This window comes from Geospiza fortis, unplaced genomic scaffold (genome assembly GCF_000277835.1).
Source record: "Geospiza fortis unplaced genomic scaffold, GeoFor_1.0 scaffold171, whole genome shotgun sequence".
Taxonomy (NCBI): domain Eukaryota; kingdom Metazoa; phylum Chordata; class Aves; order Passeriformes; family Thraupidae; genus Geospiza; species Geospiza fortis.
Genome location: NW_005054313.1, coordinates 10,029,310 through 10,034,712, shown reverse-complemented (window position 1 = coordinate 10,034,712; position 5,403 = coordinate 10,029,310).

The following is a 5,403-nucleotide window of genomic DNA, read 5'->3' as shown; positions in this document are numbered from 1 at the left end:
GGACGGCCACGGCCACCCAGCCCTGCCACATCCACACCTCGTGTCCTGGCAAGGGCCTGCCAGCACCGAGGGGGTCCCAGCCGTGACCGTGGCCAGCCTTGGTGTGAGTGACATCGATGGGCCGGGATGGGATCAATGCCTTTTGGAGGGGTTTTAATTCCTCAGGGAAAAGGGGACGCAGTCACTGAGCCATTCTGGTGACTGCTCATTGCCCCGTGAAGTTTTGGGGTTTTCAAATAAAAGTGGGTGTTCCTTGGGGGAGAGGGGGGTTTCAGCTTGAATCGCAGACCAGCCGTGGCTCGGTGCATGCATTCCACAGGGATACTGCCTTAAAAAGCAGCGGGCTTGGTCCATGGGAAGGCTCCGGCTGGGCTTTTGCCCGCCTGGGAGAAGCTGGGGAGCTGCAAACTTTGTGGAAAAGGGACAAGATGTGGAATGAGGGAGCCGGGACCGCTGAGGCCGCTTGCTTGTTCCCTCAAATGCCCGAAGTTTGGGGGAGCGATGCCGGTGAGCTCATCCGAGCCCGCCGGCCATGGGAATGGTGACCTCCAGGGCAGGATCCCAAAGTCCCCGAGGTTGTGAAACCAGGATTGCAGCCGGCCGGGGGAATCCGCCTCCTTCCTGCTGGAGTGCGGGGAGAGCCCGGGACCCCCCCGTGCCGCAGCACCTCGGGGGGCTGGGCTTGCTGGGTGCCAGCGGCTCTAGGAGCTTTTATTGCTCGATTCCTGCGGCTTGGCCGCGAGCTGGCGGCTGCTTTTGGCATCACGTGGCGATGGAGGAGGCGGGAGAGTGCGGAGAGAAGCTCCCGCTCCGGGCATCGCATCCCGGGGAGGAAATTCCGGGCAGCCAGCGTGCCCCGCTGATAACACCCACGGGCGCATTGCTGGCAGCTGTCGGGGCGAAAAGAGACGTGTGAGGTGTTCCCCACGGCCTTGGCAGGCCGGGGAGGAGCGGGAGCCCTCCCGGGTCCTTTGGACACCCAAAACACGGCAGATAAGGCTCCCCCCGGAGCTTATCAGGGAGGTTTCGCTGCTGCTGGCACGTGTTCCCTCTGAGCTTGGTTTTACTTTTACTCCCTCCCGGCCAAGCGGCCCCGTGTGGGGAAAAGTCCTGAGAAGAGAGAAGGGGGGGAAAAGGGAAAAGAACACTAAAAAAGAGGAATATGGGGTTGTGTTTATTCCACCCGCTGCTTTTACCAGCTGTAGGGTTTCAGAATGACAGGCTGCATGTGTTGGGGTTCTTGCAAGCACCCCCCCTCCCCCAGCGCTGATTCCCACATGTCCCTCTCCTCCCCCGCTGGCTGGGACAGTCCCCGAGGGAAAAGGCTGATGGTGGCAGCAAAAGCAGAGCAGTTTTCCTGGCCTGGCACGGGTGTGGGGATGGCACAGGTTGGACAAAGTCCCTGTAGATTTCATGGAGAGAGGGGGCCCCTCTCCCGAATTTGGTTCATGAGCTCAGCCCTATCTGACAATCCCTGTGCCGGCTCCGGCCCTGCGCTGGGATCACTCGTCCTGCCCTGCAGCCCTCCAGCCAGAATTTCACTCGGAGCTGGGTGAAACAGGGCGGCTGCATCGTGCCCGGTGGCGTCACGCGATCCCGTGGTGGCAGCGGGGCCGGTGTCACAACGTCCCCACGGTTGCAGGGACATTGGGAGTTGCAGATTCCCGGGGCTTTGGGAAAGGGAAGCAGCAGTGGGGAAACATCGGGACTCACAAGATCCTGGATTTCTGTCCCAGCTTGTCCTCCCCTAACCTTGTCCCAGCTGGGAAGGGATCCCATGCCTGCATGGCCCCCCCAAGCAGCATCTCCCAGGGAGATGGATTGAAACACCACCCTCCCAAGAGATCCCTTTTGGAAGGAAAAGAACCCAGCTTGGGGTTTTCTTCAAATTTGCTTCCATTTGAAGGGAGCTGTTTTCCCTGGATCTAAGTGCTGGAAATTGAATTGGCACTGCCCATCTTGGGAATGACCCCAGGGACTTATCCTGAGGCTGAAACTGTTGGAAATGGTGTGGGGGAGCTGCTGCCAAGGGCGCGAGCAGGGAGGGAAGCACCGCGGCTCCCGTGGGGGTTTCCAGGGGATCCCAGGGGAGCAGTGTCCTTCCTGGGAAGAGATCAGTTGCTGGAGTTTGCATGAGAATCCCACCAGGAGGGCTCAGTGAGGGGTGCAGCCTCAGCTCTGCTGGTCTGGAGTGAGCTGGGGAGCTCTGGTCCCCTCCTGGCAAAGCTGCAGCAGCACCAGTGGCTCTCTCCCTTATCTCCCACACAAGTCTCCCTCCATATCTGCTCTGTTTCCCCTGCTGTTGATGTGGCTTTTATCTTATCTCCACGTGCTCTTCCTCCATTTCCTCCTTGGCTTCTCTGCTAACGCTGCCACAAAAGGAAAAAAACACCCAAAATGGAGGAGATCCTATTGCAGGGAGTCCATCCCTGGGCTTGGCGGTGCTGGGCCTTGCTGGGTGACAGGGGGTGACATTTGGCCATGCTGGGAGAGTGCTTAGTGAGGCTCAGGTTTGGCCTGGGGCTGCCTGGGGGATGTGCAGGATGCTCAGGTGATGCTGGGGGATGCTGGCTGATGGTCCAGCGGTGCTCTTGGTGCTCAGCTGATGGGCAGGTGTCTCAGTGGGATGCTCAGGAGACGCTGGGTGATGCCAGCTGATGCTCAGAGAACACTTGGGCTTCTTGGGACCCAGGGCTGTGCTGGGACAGGCTGCCAGCTCCACCTGCTGGCACCCACCTCCTGTCACTGCAGCCCAGCCCCACCCCACAGCAGCCCCAAATCCCCTGAGGGAGAGCCTGGGGGTAAAAACCTCACATTACTTTACAAAGTGATCCCGGGGATGGGAATTTTGGGCACTCTGGGTCTGTTGGCTCCTCACCCGAGCTGACCCAGCTTTGCTCCCCGCTGCCTGCAACAGATGCTCCTTGAGCTGTGGAACCAAAGCAGCCAGAGCTTTCCAGGGCTTTTCCAAGGAGATGGATGGAGAAATGCCCCACCAGCCTCCCAGGACTGCCCCCACTGGCAGGGAGGGCCGGATCCTGTGGAAAGGGGAGATCCCTGCACAATTAAAGCCCTCAGGACTGGCCACGCTGTAGAATTGTAGAGCAGACTGTGCATCTGCAGTTAATGCTGCACACACAGGTGTTGGACCTGCAGTGACATTCCCCTGTGGAAATGGACTCAGATGTGCAGGGATTCCCCATCTTGATCTGAGGCCTGCCTGATGCACTAAAAGTTTGTCCTATGATTATCAGACATTATTATATTTATAGTTGTTTTATTTGTGTTTTCATCAAAAGTAACTCATTGGGAGACCGAATATTAGTCAAACAACTAATTGTTAGTTTCATTTTTTGCTAGGTTTATTTACTCTTTTTACCTGGGAAAAAAAAAGATGTGGGAAAAGCTTTTTTTTATTACAAAAGTGTAATTTTGTACCAGCCAAACTTAGCCTCAGAGTTCGTGCAAGGATTTATGCATATTTGGAACAAAAAAGATATGTACTAACCTTCCATGTTCTGCCTCAGAAGGCTTGGAATTTATGATGGTGAGGCTTCATTTTTCAGAGATATTTACAGGAGAACTGATCAATCTGGACAAAGTAATAGAAGAAAATGTCACATGACCTGCTGTCCCATTATATTGAAAACCACCACGGTGTGAGATCTGGAGCCAGCAGCAGCAGAAGAGAACTGATGGAATGTTTGAGTCGGGGGTGGTGTAAGAGGCTGGAATGTTCATGGTTAATGCCTCGAACAATGGAGCATTTGCAGCAACTGCCCAAGTGCAGAGGGGCACACCCCCAGCGCAGGCTGCAGTTACCTGTTGGACAAGATAAGGGAAGAGGCTGATAAGAGACAAATCCTGCCAAGTGCCACCTTTAGCCTGCAGTTAGCCTACAGATATTCATCCCCTCTGATGGGCCATGATTGGCCTCTCAACTGCACCTACAGCCATTGTGTCACAAGCAAACAAATACACTGAGAGGTGTCCCGTGACCCACAACATTACATCATCCAGAGTAAAACTCCCTGTCCCAGGGGAAGTACCTGGCTGTTCCCACTGAGCCTGAACATTTTATTAACCCCTGGAACTTTGTGTTCCTGTGCTTCCCTCACCCCAGGTAGATCATTACCGTGCAATTGCAATCTCCCAGTCTTGTTGGAAGATCCATGGGTGATGGGATCTTTCTCCTCCTACACTTTCCTACCTTTTCTTTTCCTTAGGCATTTTTGAAGTATTATTTTTGTGTTTTTATATTGCTTTATTACAATAGATAATAACCAAACCAGCGCCACTGCAACTAACTTGTTCTAAAATAAACCTGATATTTATATATATGTATATATATATTTATAAACACCATTTAATCAGCATTGTTTCACTCTAATCAGCCCCAAGGGATCAATTAACAAGAGCCTGGGTTACCCTCATGTCGCAGCTGAGACTGACACATGACACGACACTCGAGGTTCATGTGGCTACAGGAAATTTTTTTTTAATTGCAGTTCCCTTTATGCATTTTTAGAAAGCCCACACAGCTGGGCCTGATTGGCTGAGTTCAGTTACCACCCAGCTTGCTGGCGAATAGCTGTCTGCATCCCTAATGGCCCAGACTGGTTCCCCGACGGCCTAGAGTGTCGGGTTATAATTGGGGTTGTCTGTGACTGTGAGGCCTCCTGACCAGCTGTTAGCTGCCGCAGTTCCCCCTTTCTTGTTTTTAAATACAAAGGCAGTATTTGTTGTCTTCTGCAGGACCCTTTGCAGACAGGATGACAAACACTGCACAATGTCCAAGATAATTGACACAAATAATAAGCCTAGGTCAGATGAGGCTCTGCATTCGTCTCGATAAGTCTAGCCTTACCAGTTGTTGTGTATCCCACATACCGTCAAAAGGATTTTTCAAGCATGTCCGAGAGCCATCAAGCACGGCTTATCAGGGTGATATGCTGCACACTATTCACGTTCATAATTACACAAAGAAAATTGCATCTGACTTGCTTACAAACTGTTAAACTTTAAAAACTATCATGCTTCTGCTTTTGATATGTCCCTGTTATATTTGCCCAATCATCAAAAAACCAAACAATATTAGAGGTAGTAGCAATTTTAATTGAATAGCTTAGAAAATATATAAAATCAGATACACTTGAAATATCGACAATATAATTTGGTTAAGAATAAGGGATAATTTGGTTCCAATAATAGCGCATAAGCAAAAAAATATAACTGCGCGGGGTACGGAGTGCAGGGTCCTTGGACCCTGCCACCTCACATACAAGCTTGTCTAGAGAAAATTCCCCCTTTGATGCCGTGTGTCAATGCCATCTCCTCCCATTTTCTATTCATCACACTTCTACCTCCGCCCTCATCACCACGTCACCACGTTTACCGGGCTCA